The sequence below is a fragment of the Falco punctatus genome, assembly GCF_963210335.1.
Source record: "Falco punctatus genome assembly, chromosome: 3".
Lineage (NCBI taxonomy): Eukaryota > Metazoa > Chordata > Aves > Falconiformes > Falconidae > Falco > Falco punctatus.
In genome coordinates, this window is record NC_137582.1 from 95,334,389 (window position 1) to 95,350,334 (window position 15,946).

Sequence of the window (15,946 nt, forward strand, 5' to 3'; positions counted from 1 at the left end):
ACTTATGTTCTTGGTGCTGTAGTCTGAATTGCATAGTATCTTTTCCATCAGGTCCAGTGTCTGGGCAGAAAGCTGATGTGGTACTGGTGAAGGAAGGGTTTGACTTGTCTTTCTGTGAAGTATTGGGGTACTCAGAGGCTTTTTTTTTTTTTTTTGGTGGAAAATGCAATTCTGCTCAATGGCATTCTGGGGTAGCAGATAAAACATAATTTGTTCCTGGGATACCTACAGTATGGAAGAAAAAGCTAAAAAAATTTGCAAGCATTTAAACCACAAAAAAAGTACAACGTCTTAACAGAAACACTTCTTGCACTATGTCAGGAGCAGCCTCATTAGTTTTTCTTTGATAATTAGCTGTAACTGTGTAAAAGTTATTAGCTGTATTGAAACAAAGGGACTTTTGAAAGAGAACCAGCATGAATACTTATTGTTAGTGAATTAATTCAGAAAAGCCTTGATTAAGCAATATACACCTAATTTCACATAAAAATGCTGATTTTTTTCCCTGAAGATTAACTGTGAATTCCATTAATATGAAGAAAGTTCTGTCTGAATATCAATTAGAGCTTTGAGAAAGTACGCTTGTATGCTGTGTTGGTACAATATGATACAAAAGCATGTAAGACAGATTTGCAATTAATTCTCCTTTTTCTTCCCTGGAATTCAGAAAAAAATCTGTCTCACATACACAGAGGACCCAAACAGTGTGGAGTTGATGGCTTCAGCTTGTCTTCATTTGTCTGGGTATGACCAGTGTAAAGGCTAAGGAGCGCCTGCGATCCCTGCTTAGCTCTGGATTTTCCTCTGGTGCTGATGTGTTGCTTTGTGCTCAGCTGCTGAAGCGCAGCAGGAGCAACAGCAGAACACCTCCTGCCTGAATCAGCCACACCGACAGGTCTTGTCCATTTTGTGCTTACTTATACCCCAGATGCTACAGAATTAAGATACTCCCTTTGTGGGACCAGTGCACGTTCCTTCAGTGCCTTGGTGAGCCGCTGGGCATGGCAGCAGGGGAGGATAGGATCTGGCTGGCTCCAGAAGCGGGGAGGCACATGCCTGGCTGCATGTCAAGCTGCCTCTGGACAAGGGAGGCATTGCAGCACTGCTGCTGCAGCCGCCACCACTGCCATCAACAGCTGAACATGTGTGCCTTCACACACGTGTGTGTGCCACGACAGTGGCCCGGCAGTCTGCAGTGTACCACTGCTCCCCGGACACCTCCCATACGGCACCACCACTGCTGGCTCTCCCTCCCTCTCCTAGCACCCTGGCACTGATCTGACTGTCTCTCTGGATGCCCTTTGCGAGGCTTCCTCACAAGCAACATGTGCATGAGAAGTGCATCTCAGTGAGGATGCTCGTGGGTTCATTGCTCAGCTGTTCATATTACACCGTGAGGGCTGGGGTTACTGTCTCTGGGATTCTTATCCAGGTGAAATAGCATGCAAATATGGCTTCCAATGCAATACTTGGCTGCCTAATGAGTGAGGATATTCAAAAGGCATACATAAGGTCATTTTCATTATAAAAATAATATAAAATAAAATTGTGGAAAGGATATGATACAAAACATGTAGGACAGATTTGCAATTAATTCTCCTTTTACTTTCCTGGAACTCAAACATACCTCTTAGAACAAATGGGCTGAGGCTTGGGACAGTAATAAGTCTTTGATTTGAATATCATTTTCAAAGAATCACACATCTCTAAAAGATTAGGGAAATATAACTTTTATTTTAATGCGAGTAGTATTTTACTGGACCCTGGCAGGGTATTAGAGAAATTATCATTTTCTCATTAGTCTAACTGCCAGCTAGGTCTTCTTACTTTCCTTTTCTTCACAATGGAGGGTGTCTCAGACAAAACGCTACTTAATCAAATTAATTAAGAGGGAGTAGATTTCTAAAGAATGAGGTTCAGAAGGAACCAGGCCAGAAATTTAGCATGTTCAAGACATCAAATGCTTTCTCAAGTTCCACAGACTTCAGCGGTATTTAATTGCTTTCTTGAGTCAGGTCCTAAGAGCGTGGCTTTGGGATTAAAGCAGGGAAAATTTTTGTTAGACAAGAAGGTGCCATCAAATGGATTTATGAAAATATGGAAGTGTTGCTGAACTTCTTGTCAAAACTATTTCCTTCAAGAACATTCAGCTCTATCAGTGTCTTCATTTTTTAATTAAACATTTTGGCAATTCCGGTTGAAACAACCATTTGTTTCAAAACTCCTTTTTGCTATACAGTTGTGAAGTCTGAAATCAAAACCACATCTGACTTGATCTTTTTCTAATCAATTGTTCAAAATAACTGAGTTCTGTGCCAAACTGAAGTAATTATTTCTTGAACTGTCAGAACTGCAAATGAATGCAAAAATGAAGCAACTACAATAAAAGCAGCTCGAAATTTGCGGGCTACAAAAAGAAAGTCCTTCATGGTTATTTTATTATAACTTAGCTTATTCAATTGTCATATCCAGTTATGTTAACTACTGCGAATACAGAGTAGTTATACAGTTTATTTTAGCATATATATGGAAACCTGTACTTATTTCTTCAACTATGACATATTTATCTGCATCTTATTTTAGGGAGAAATATCTGGTTGTTGGTCACTTATGATTAATACTTCATTATTATATAATGCTCACTGTAAAAACACACGCAGGCACTACCTGTTGTCTCAGGCTCTGTACAGATCACAACTGTGAAATATCACAGCCTGGTCCAGGGCTGATGGACATCAGTTTGTTGTGATGGGGTCCTGTTGCAGTGTCCAGTGTGATACAAAGGACTAGGGTAGAAATTAGATCCAGGCCACTCAGGAACCCTCTGCAGAGATGGACCCTTCTTTCCCTCCTTTTCCTCAACAAAAGACCTCTCTTAGCAGTAGGCTCCTTGTAATGATCTAACCAAAAGTTTTCAGCCCAAAGCTTTGAGAGACACAACAGCATTTGGGCCACATGACAGACAGTGACTGACCACAGGCTCCAGGGTGGAGGAGATGCCTTCTCATATAGGGCACCTCAGATGTGAGGCTTTGCTTTGCATCACAGCATCCATCTCCAAAGATGAGTAACCATCCTGGTTTAGTGACAGCCCACTGTGGAAGCACTGCTCACTATTTATGCTGCTGCAGAAAAACTTCAGACTGGACCCAGCCGCACAAGTCTCAGATTGTCTGTGTCCAGTCTGACAGATCTGCCATACCAGAGCCCTGCCCATCTCCCTGTCTGTTTGACCAACCATCCCTGTTTGTCCCCTGGATAAATTTTTCAAGGACAGCATGATAGTAGAGCACAGAGGCAAAGGTATTGCACACATCCTCCTGTCTCCTCAAGGGTAGAAGAACTGTGTAGACCTCTGGTAAACATCATGTGGCTTTCCCCTCAGTTCCCCTCAGACTGATCTCACCTCCCATGTTCAAGCTCTTCATGGAGAGTCAAGTCCTCACTTCCCATGCTCAAGTCTTTGAGGAGAGCTGGTTTCGTTTGCCCTTACTCAGAGGGCTCTGATGCTGGCAACGAAGACAACTGATTTCTAACCTTTTCCTGGCAAAGAGGTCGTCTGGGGAAAACCAGTGCTCCTCACCATGTGTGTGCTCAGGTGGGACTCTGAGGCAAGGGGATAGAGGATGAGGCATGAAGGGGAGGAAGCATATCCACAGCTAACAGTCCTTTCCTCCAGCAGGGTTCTTGAAGTGGAAGCCATCAAAACTAAGAATAGAGCTTTGTTGTCTTTGCTCTTTCACAAATCGGTGATTCAGAAGGGGTAATGTAAAAACATGTGTTTCTATTCTGAAAGGATATCTACGGGGTGTGTGATATTCATGAAAACCACCAGAATCTGTGACCTGCAACAACCTTTGAAAGTTCATCTCTCTATCTCTTTTTACTGATTCTATCCCTTCTTTTCCCTGTAGCACCATCTTATCTCAAAGTCCCTAAAGGGAGGTGCTGAATAGGATGACATAAGTTAAATATTTCCATAAAGAAGAAGTACCTCATTCAGAAGTCATCTTTTTAAAGCCTTACAAGAGATTGCTTTATTACTTTTTTAAAGCAAAATGAAAGCAATAATGAACATTAAGTGGAATTAGCTGAGATGAAGGAGAAAAAGCCCACCTAGGATGTCACGTAAAGCCCCCCCCCCAAAAAAAAAAAAGAAAAACAATTGGACAGAAGTGATTGTGAAACTAGCTATACAGAAATTAAGAAAGTCATGTAACCAAGTAAAGAGCAACATACTGCAGATTTTTGTTCTAATTATTAAAAAATGTTCTCTCCCACTCTCAGACCTTCTAGTCCAAGTTTAAGCCTGAAGCAAATTTTTACAGAAGATTATAAACTCGTGAAAACAGAGGTTTATAATGGAAATACTGGCACAATCCTAACTAATGGTTGGTGCCATGGGGTGCCTCTGTAATAAAGAAGAAGTCTCTGAACCTGTATGCCAGCCAGAATAGCTAGCAACACCCAAAAAAACATACAGAAGTAGATGAAACATCAGCAGCACTAGCTTTCTGAGATAAAACAAGTACATGAAGTCCTACACTGTAAAGGATTACAAACAAATAATTTGTCACAGCTGTGAATAAATACAGAATAGGAACCATGCTTTGAGAAAATGATGGGTTATTAAGGTATGGAATTTAATATCGTTGTCAATCTATAAAACTTTTACAACCTAGTCTTATTTGCACAGAGATTACATCCCCAAAGCTCAGTGCCAAAGACACATGTTAATAAGCTCACAACTTTTAATTAAGCAATATGTATAAGTAGATTCCCATTAAGCTGTGATTTGTGGGCTAGTTCATTACAGTGGGTTCCAGCCACCAGACACATATTCAATACAAATCAAGCAGCCTGCATATTATCCAGCTTAATGTGAGCCTACTTGGGATATTTTATCACCAGTTCAGATTGGCGGTTCAGAGAACTATATTTTTTTCTAAGATTGGGGGCAGTGACCAGAACCTTATAATGACCCCATGTTGTTTTCTTAATGAAACTATTCATCTGAATTGTTTAGTTGCAACTGGTAATTATTCATACAGTTAATCATAGTTCTATTATATACTATAAATATGACATTCAGCCAGAACACATTTGCTCTCATTTGAATTAAATGTATAAAATAAGGCATAAAAGAAGGAAATATGGGTATTACAGACATGGAGAGATAAAAATAATTCACACATTTTACTCCAAAGAGATTAATGACAACATTTTCCAGATCTTGAAATAACTCTCTTTTGAGTTCCTGAATTATGCTAAAATTTCTGGCCCCAGTTTGTGACACGGGGTGTCAAGTAGAATTTTTTCAATCAGCTTTACTCATGACACAGCGTGGCCTGCCATTTCACATCTTTCTTGCTTAGATGATTTCCCATTGATTACATCAGCAGTGAGGATTGTACAGCAATCTGACACAGCAGTCTTAAAAATAAGATGGATATTCTGCAATATTTAACACTTTTTTTTGCAGGAGTTAGAAGTTCATGGATCATTGGATCATAATCTAGGAGAAATTACTGCAGTCAGATTTCTGGAAAATAATACTTCATCAAAGCATTTTCTTCTGGTATTCCTTCCATAATAATAAATTAATGAATTAACTTTGCTCCATATTTACAGTTATCAAATGTGACAACTGTTGTTTTTAACAGCCCTGTCAATAAGGACTCTACTGTACTTCACTGTACACTGTAAGGAAATGCACATTTTATTTACTGACTGAACTTTTCCATGTAACCTCTCTTTAGCCCCCATAAAACTACACAAAATAGTTAGGGCTGAATATTTTTAATTTATATTTTCTATTTCACTACTGAAATATTCTCTAAAATGCAATTTTAGCTAACATAATGATGATATCAAGAGCTGCCTAGTATTTACTTGGAAAGTAGAATTTTTCATCGAGGCCCAGAGCATCCAGCCCCAGGTCCATCTTATTCAGTGTCTTGCTATCAGTGTCGGCTTAGACACGAGGTTTTATGAAACCAGGGTAGGAATGAGTTCCAGTAGAGAAGACTCTAGGCTGAGAGACAGGAAGGAGTTCCTGAGAAGGAGATGTGAACTACAAATCAAGAAGACAAGGAGAGAAGAAAGATCATAATTAGCTATAGCTCTAAATGTAACAAGAAGAATTTTTCAATCAATATGGTAAGCTGCTTGTAGCCAATTAAAAGACTGTAAAGTAGGGACAATGCCATATGTAGATTAGGCCAGTCTCATAAAAAGAGCCTTAAAGCAGTGTTGCATAGTTCATGAATTGATTTTGCTTGAAGGCCGAAGAAAAAGGATCTGCAATAAGCCAGTCCTATAGAAATGAAAGTCGTACCCTGCAGAACTCCATCAGTGGCAATGGTACAGTCAGAGGAGTTTTACACATCCCTTTTTTACCAAAGTAAGCGCCACCTCACCAACTTTGATAGGATCACACTGGTGCAAACTGTAATGAAGATTTTTTTTATGATTACACTATTTCTGGACTAACTAGAGCAATGCAGACCGGGGAAAAACGGTACCTCTACCTTCAGCTTTAATTCACTGCTAAACACCAGCACTTTGCCTTTGACAGCTCCACGCGATAAGCAGCATTTGGAGGGGTGAGGAAACTACCACAGATGCCAGAAGCTAAAGAGTTAAAAACAGTCTCCTGCAGCCTGCAGAGAAAGCTGGAGTCAAGGAAAACACCCAGACATATAGCTGTTGAGACAGGAGCAACATTACAGCCATTAAAATCAAATGTCAAAGAAGGAACAATGCCTATTAGCTTTTAGAAACCAAAACTGAACAGTTCAGCTTTATCAAACAAATGGGTTGCACTATCCAATTACTAACTTCTGATAAGCACCATGTCAATTTTGAAATTGTACTGCTGAGTCTGTGGAGAAGAAAAAAATAAATCTGAGTTATCCACATAACAAGGATAAAAGGAAGCCGAACTATTACAATCCTGACCTAATTACCCAGGCAAATCACTCCCGTTTCAGGAACACTGTAAAGCCAGTAAAAACACTGTAGCCTTCGCTGACGAAGCTCTGACCTTGTATGAGGCCCCTTCCCTCTCCCATTCAGGTCCCATCTGATCAGAAGCCTTGAGAAGTCCTCCGACTGGGTCCTTCATTTGAAGCAGTATCATTCGCAGCATCTTTTTGTTTCATCTTACTCAGAAATATAAGAGCCAGGACCGAGCTGCTCGCAAGCATGTTGGAGGAAGGCAAAGGCATAACTAATAGCTTATTTGCTTTTTATAGAGTAATATCCATTGTGTTCAGGGAGGATGCAAAGGCTTCCATTCTTTCTTCAGTGTTGTTAAGTCTGAAGCTGGTTGGAAACTCCCATTTTAGTGCTATTCTTTAGCCCAAGGTAGGGAGCTGTAGATTAAGCATGGGTTGGATTTCTCCCTCAGAGCAGACAAATGGAATTAGGAAAACAGCAGCAGCAGGGTATATCATTGAAAGAACAACAATAATTAAAAACCTCATACAATGTAGATATATTTTTTTTAAAAAATGCATTTTTATCTAACATAAGGTTGTCACATACCTGGATAGATGAAGCCTTGAACTAAACTGAGCTAATGCCCCCTTTGCCTTCCCCATATATCCTGACAAAACTGGAAGAGGGCACATATCACCAGGGAAATAGCAATATTAGAGAGAAAGCTAATACCTTAGTAGGATTGTTTATGAATTTTAAAGCATATAGCTATGTAATGACTTTGCTGACAACCCTGATAGCGCTGGGTGCCTAAGCCACTATAGATCTGAGCAGGTTCCCTTAGCGGACAGCCATCAACTTTGATCTGTTAGATGGATACTTTGTGTCTTACCTGCTCCCAAATGAGGTGACGTGGGTAACTCTGGCTGTTTCTATGTTAGTGTCTTATATGCGCTTTCAGGGGAAATCTTCATGATGTCCCCACGTACTGTGCATTCTGCTTCACGCTGCGGCAGTCTTGGGGTACATGCACTGTGTTCCTTAATTGAGACTAGGCTGGAATATTGTTCCAATTTATTCCTGAAAGTTTATTCCAGGAATAAACCTATCTTACTCCAGCGCCTAATGGGCTTTAAGGGCCAGATTACAACTAAAGTGAAGTAAAACCCACCACCTGTGTGGCGTGGATGCCAGACCTTCAGCACCAGCTGTTTTCTTCTACAGGTCTGTTCCTACTGTCCTGTACTACTGCTAATGTAGGTGTAGTCTCTTAGTGTTGCTTCCTTAAACATTCTCACAGCTTACGCTTCTCGTTTTTTTTATCTCAGCCTAAAACGAGCATAAAGTCCATGTTTGACCCCCGACCACTTAGCCATCTTTGAAGACTCTCGCCTCAAAGACTGTCTAAAGACTCACAACACTTGTAGTCAAACAAGAAGACTTCCAAATAAACCTTTAAACCAGACAGACACACAGAGCAGAAATCCACTTCAGCTGCCACTGTGCTGGATGAAGGAAGAAGAGCATCGCCCCCACCCATCCTCACCATCCTTCTCTCATGGCTGTGCTTGGAGCTGCTAGTGGAGTTGCTCATGTGAATGCTTTCCCACCTGCTTTGGGTAAAATGGCCCTGCAAAGCTTGAATGGCTGGAACACAAGGTATTAGCTGCTCATCCTGAAATGGGTGAGGGAGATCTCCCATGGGAGCTACTCCTGCATGAAAAAGCAGCTGCAGATGATCTCTTCAGGTGGCACAGCTGTGCTCAGAGAAGAGCTTGTGTCCGCAACAATAGCAAGAATTAGAAACCTGAATGCAACAGCTTTTAATCTGTTTTCACTTTTTTTTTTTTTTTTTTCTTGGAACAAGTTGTGCCTATACCAGAAATTTTTACATTCCTTTTAAAATCCCTCCAGCTGTCAAAGGAGCACAGCCAAGCCCTCAGCTTATAAGCACAGCCCCAGCCTTGAGTTAAATGCTGCATTTCTGATAAGCTGGATTCATGTGCATGAAGCCATTGATTTATAAGGAAAAGCCAGTATTTAAGAGTTGCTAGTAAGTCAATGTAATGTGGTAAGCTTTCTGGTGCCGATGCAAATTTTGGACCCAAAATATGAGTGATTCTAAATGAAACATAGAAGGAAAAAAATAATATTATAAAATAGGAGGCTGTAACCATTTCCTGTCCACCACTTGTTAAAGAAAAAATCATGTGATGAGACCATTAAAAATTTTAGACTTCTCTATCTCTAATTTGAAAGAAAAAGCAGCATACATACTCCAATAGTTTAGAGCTTCTTTAATATATTTACAAATAACATTTGTGGAAACAGCTAAAAGCCTTCAAACACTGATTTTAAATCCAAATACAGGAAATAAAGACTTAAACAGCATATACAACAGACAAAACTCTGAAAAGGTTTGAAATACAGAGCCTGTCCTGCTATCATTCTATACACATGAGCACACACATACACACACATTCATGCACTGGTTGTAGATGCAACAATAGTTGTCTGTAGCTCCAGATTCAATGTGGTTATGTTTTTCATTGCATGGTGAAGTTCTAAAATTTATCTGAAACAATGCTGTGCGGAATCCCTTCTTTTTTATTTTATTGTTTTATTCTGTAAGGACTCTGTGCCTTTGGAGTAGGGGGCTATTATAAATATATGTCTCAGTGGAGATGAGGAACTTCTCCAATTTCATTAACAAGTAGCAAGATCTGTGTATATACCTCCCATACAGAATGTTTTAGAAATATGCCCTATTATATCTAGTTAAGTCAACCTTGTGTCATTATTTCATATTAGTGTATATGACAAGATTGGCATACCCAGAAAAGATGCATCAGAACCATTACGTGTCAGCCAAGAAAATGAAAAAAGGAATTCTATATTTTGAAAACTAGGTTAAATATCATGTCCTTAAATATTTTGAGAAAAGATTATATTGGTACCAAAAAGGATGTGTGTTGGTTTAAGGTTTAAAGAACTACTTCAAATAAAGATCTTGTAAAACAGGAAGAAAAAGAATATTTGAGTGCATCTCTAAGTAGAAGACAACAGGGAAATGAGAATGAAAATTTGCTGCACCAAGAAAAGAAAGCATTGCTTAAATGCCTTGGTTTAGAACATATATTGTAAAAGACAGACAAAATTTTCACACGGAAATATTTTTAAATATGTCAAGATTTTACAAAATAATTCTTTCAGATCCAGCATCATTATCCTACACTACTAGTAGAAAGACTTCTGCTGTGTAGCACTGCACTGATTTCACTAAAGTGTTAAGCACCAGTTAAGCACAAATGGAAAAGGTACTTGTTTTGGGCAGATCTCATAATTTCCACAGAACCCCAGAAATGTAGAGCCGGCAGAAAACTCAAAACATCTCCAGCCAACCTTTGTACTAAAAATAGATGAACTATATCTAGCTTATCCCTTGGGTCTGATTGTTTGCCCTGTCTCCAAAGACATAGTATCTGCGAGAAATTTAAGCTGATTGCCCCTTAGCCTTCCTCCCCAGATCACAGAAAACAACTAATTGTCATTTTTACAATGAATCCCAGAAGAGGTGGCATTTTACTGCATGTATGAACTCCTGCAGTTATGTGCTGACAGGAGATTCTCGGTTTTCCTCTTTTTAGTTTGCCCCTTACTTCTTACCCTTTTCTCTTGATGTGGTGGGTTGACCTTGGCTGGACACCAGGTGCCCCAAGCTGCTCTGTTACTCCCCTCCTCAGCAGAATGGGGGGAAGAAAATAAGATAGAAAAAACCCACCTTGTGGGTCAAGATAAAGGCAGTTTAATAAAGCTGAAGCAAAGGAAAACAAAGTAATTTATTCATTACCTCCTATCAGCAGGCAATGTCTGGCCACTTCCAGGGAAGCAGAGCTTCAGTACACATCGTGGTTGCTCTGGAAGACAAATTCCCCCTCTTCTTCCTCCTTTCTTTTAGCTTTTATTGCTCAGCAGGCGTCATATGGTATGGAATATCCCTTTGGTGACTTTGGGACAGCTCTCCTGGCTATGTCCCCTCCCAAGATTGTGCTCATTCCCAAACTACTGGTGAGGAGGGAAATACTGGAGACAGCCGTGATGCTGTGCGAGCGCTGCTCAGCAGTAGCCAAGACACTGGTACTGGTGTGTTAACATCTTTTTAAGCTACCAGTACAAAGCACTGCACTGTGAGGGCTGCTATGGCGAAAACTAACCCCATCTCAGTCAGACCAAATAAACTTTATAAAGAAACCAGCTTTCAAACCTAGTCATAAAAGAAAATTCAAAACAGGATTCCCCAAAGAATTACACTAAGGGAAAAATGAAGGGCTCAAGGTAGCTTCATAAATAGTCTCTCTAATCTTGTAATTTTGTTACATGAACTGTACTTTTTTTCTAATGTTCAGTCTTGCTGGTGAAGATGCAGCTGTGGTTCAGACCTTGGGCCATCTCCTGTATGACTTACCTCCAGGACTTCTCCTGTGTGGGTGCTGCCAGGTGACTCCTGTTTGGGAGGAGGAAGCGGCTTAGAAATGGCCTGAGACTCGGAAAGGTTTATGACTTCTCACAGCTTCCACATGTTCAAACAGCAGATTTGAGTGTCTTCCAATGACCATTGCTGTAGAGGAAATGATGTTCCTACATGATATAAAGGCAGCCCGTAATGACAAAACCTCTTCTGGTGTAAATTCTGACAACTGCATTGTCTTTAACTAAGCAGCCAAAAAGTACCTGTGCTGAGTGAGCATCAGGCTCTCCATCTTTAGATTACTGGATACTAATATCCTATCAAGGAGATATAAGAGGGAATCAGAAAAGCTCATCAAAATGTTCAGTGACATGGCAGCAGATTTATGAGAAAAAAAAAAGATGTCATTATAAAGAAGAAAAAAAAAAGGAAAGGTCGTATTCATTAGTAAGAAAAGAAGACCTAAAAGAAGGTACAGGAGACACAAATATTACAGATCTACCAGCATTTTGGAGTTTTGTTGTTAAGAGAAAGGGAGGTTTTGGTAGGGCATTTAATTAAAATGAGGTACTGCTTCTCTTTATTTTTACATTTTCAATCTTTTTATTATCATAGCAATACATCTTCAACTGCTTCCTTAAGCATTAACAGCTGATTTATTTAATAAAACTGAGGACTGAGCATCACTGGAAATACTGCTTCCAATGGAATGCTCTCATGCTGTGATTGGTGAAGTGCTAAGTAATTTGCTTTTAATGCTAGCACATACCACTTAGCACTATATTTAACTGAATGATGAAAATCAGTCATTTTTCATCCCCTTGCTTAACTGGTGCTCAGTGTAATCTATCTACTGTACTGCGAGCCTAGCACCAGATATATTCTAATAGACCTTGTGCTCCAATCTACAACAAGCATTTTAATTTTTAATTCATACTTATGTCTTTATCGTTTAATAGAACAGAACTACAGATGGGGAGTATGTTTTAGATAATAAGAGCACAGTAGGTACCCAGGGAAACTACACCACTAAAAGGATTCTTTATTTACACTTTTCAGTAATGACTACATATATATAGCTACACGGGAGAAAATTGTTGTAAAGGAACACTGCATAGATAGGCAATTACTATCCAACTATAACTGAGCAGTATGGATGACATTGCTGACAACTGCATTTCAGAAAAAAAGCCAATGCTGCCCAGTGTACACTGACCAACAGCTATGGGAGCTCACAGGATGTAAGCAACCAAAATGAATAGGTGCAATGCTACATTTTCAGCAAAAATGTAAGGTAAATTTGCTTGATATTTAAGCGTACTTTAAATTCAGCTTTCAAGAATATGTAAAGCTGCTGAACTGTATATCCCAGATCAGATGAAAGTCAGTGGAGGCTTGCCAATGTAACCAAGGGAATAAAAGTAGTCAATCAAGTCCTTCATGCTGAACAAAATCTCAGGACCAGATCCACATTTTTTAAAAAAATAGCACAGTCCTAGCAGAACTGAAGGTGTGGTGGCGATGCACGTAAAGTCAGTCTTGCTGTCAGACTAAATAATAGCATATTACCAACGCTGAAGTCAAAATCTCACAGAACCAGACTGGGATATCTTAACTCAGTGGTGGGAAACCTAGGGTATAATATCATCCAAAAGGTTGTTTTACCATTACGTTCAGTCACGTTCAAAGACAACACCAAGGCCAGGAAGATGCACATAGTATGATGCTGCCCACAGCATGCCGTCTTCTCGGTACTGTTGCCCAGAAACTGCAGTAGGTTACAGAACACCACCTTCAGTCATAGCAGAGGACAGTCACATACACAAGCAGTCCTCGTGGCCTCCACTGCAATGTTTGTGGCATTCACTCATTGTGGGGTAATCAGGATTATCCCAGCCTCTGGAGTAAGTTGGTGAAAGGTGCAACTGAGCTCAGGTAGAAAAATTTTACAAAAAAGTTCTGGGACTGGGTGGTTTGCCGTCTGTTAGTTTCTTTTTCAAAATTATGTACAACAGTTTAAAGTGTCAACAGTCAAAGCAAACATTAAAAAGGCAATTTTATTCCTGTTATGACAGACAGAAGTAGTCCAAGTAATATCTGATGCAATAGAACCCACAAAAATCTCATCACTTCTTAGAGATATTCAGATTTTTAACACCATTTTCTTCCCGGTATAACTCATAAAAAACACATACATGCACACAAATCACAAAACAAAGAAAAAAAGTAGAAACAAAATTTTTACCTTGCAAACCCAAAGAAAAACTGTTTTCGGGGTGATATTTAAACCTCCAGTTTACTACCGAATGTCTTTAATGGTTATTCAGATGGATGAGAACCATAGCTTTAAGTACCAAAATTAATCAGCAATGTTCAAGATATTGGGAAAGATCTTGCAATGGTAAATGCATCTGAAAAAGTTTTACTGTACCAGTGTGAATAAAGGGACACCAGAAATGCATACATGTTAGAAAAATGTCACTGATTACTATGTTAATTGATTGCAGTGTTCTATGAAAATGATTCAAAATAGCAGGAAGGTAAGACTCTTCCCTTTTCCATCTGCATTTTCGGGACAAAAAGGATCCTACTACAGGGAAAACCAAAAGTGAGGGCACTGGCATTCTGCCTTTTATTTCTGCATTTGTCTCTGACTTTGGTGACCTTAGTCAAATGACTTCACCTTTCTTGCCTTTGTTCCCCTCCCCATCTTCTCCTTTTGGTGTCTCTTGTAGTCCTTGCCTTTGGGGCATGGACTTCACTTGTGTTGTGCTTGTATGAAGCCAAATAGAATAGGCACTGACTGGTTCAAACTGATGAACAATACTTTAATACCAGTAAGAAAGCATGAGGATAACCTCCAGGTTGCTTTAAGCTGCTGTAGCTCCCAGGGAAGCAGGTCTGACCAATGTTAAGACCCCAGCAAAATGATCTTCTCTGGGATATTTGAATTTTGCAGCCTGTTGGGAGTTGGCTATAGAACTGGTGGCACGAAGCCATTATTGTTCCTCTTCTGGGCATCTTTGCAGCCTTGCAGTTACAATAGTGTTGTGCTTTGAACCATTGCTGAAAACACTGTCAATGCTTTAGTCATGAAACTCGAAAGACAAATCAACAACATTTTCCCCACCACCACTAGCAGGTACAAGTAAAACTTGAAAAAGCAGGAACAAGCAAACCTGAGAAATCTAGGAATGTCCCACTATTTGGAAGGGGGGCGGGGGCGGGGAATCATATGAAACAATTAAATTTGCATGATCCAATCTGTGATCTGATCCAGTGAGCTCACCACACTGAAAAGCTTGTTGAAGGCACAGAAGAGCTATGAATGGAGCATTTGCAGGACAACACTATGCACAGAAGCATCGACATCAGAACTGTAAATCCTCCAGACAGTGACCATACCATGGATGTGGATCAGGCAGCAAACAACTCTGTGGTCTATGCATTACTGTGGGAATTAGCTCTTGTCAGAGACGGTGTGATTTCCTGAAGATTAGAAAAAAAGATGTAAAGACATGATGTAGATACGCGGGCAATGGGGTACTAATGATGTCCCTCCCCCCACAAGCGGGATACAGGAGCAAGAGCCCAACCATTAAATTTATCATTTTCCTTCAAAAAACTGTGTCTTGTGTGCTTATATGAACTTTCCAAGGTTCCTCTGTCAGCAGAAAAGATTACTGTGGATTTAAAAATCCACAAGGTGTTTTTAGCTGAACTTCACTCCTCAGAGGGCATCAGAAAACTGACACAGATAAGACTCGGCTAAGTGCAGGGATCTGGTGGAGCCAGATCTGGCACTGAGACCCTGGGTAAGGAATGAGAGGAAATTCACATTTTGCAATAACAGTGATGTCTAAGGACAGCCAGTGTGTTCATAATGCTCTGCTATCGAACACCCTGATAGTACCTTTGATCAGCAGCAACTTCACTTAGCAACTTGACGTACATGGGTATGTTTCGCTCTGCGTGTCCTTCTCTAGGTGCTGGGACTGTCCAGCAGCTTTCAGTACACAGTGGAAAACACAATGCAAGTCTGAGAGATCAGGGCTTTCACACTCAGACCAATATGTGTGGACACATACCCAATTATATATAAAGTAGTTGATTTAAGCCTGCCCTCCGCGTGTTTTAAACCCTGGCCCTAGGATAGATTGCTCTGGATTGCAATTGGCGCTGAGTTTCTGAACAGAAAGTGTGACAGTGTTTGGGTGAGTGACAGCTTTTCAGCCTCCAGGACTCTTGCAACAGACCTATGAGACTACCCAAGGATCAAGACCCACTGGAAAACATAACTGTGAAATTTCAGACCTAACCAATCACACCCTGGTCTTTCGAAGTGAAACTGTGTTTGCAAATTATCTGTTTTCTTCTATCCCTCCCATGGTTTTATTCTTAGTGACCGGCATTGTTTTTCAGCGAGGTACAGAAACTGAAAATAATACCTTTCCACCCCGCTGTACTCTTTTTCCTCTCCCTCAGCTTGCTATGTGAAGATGCATGCAGCACGCTGCCCGTTTCGCCTGTGTGCTC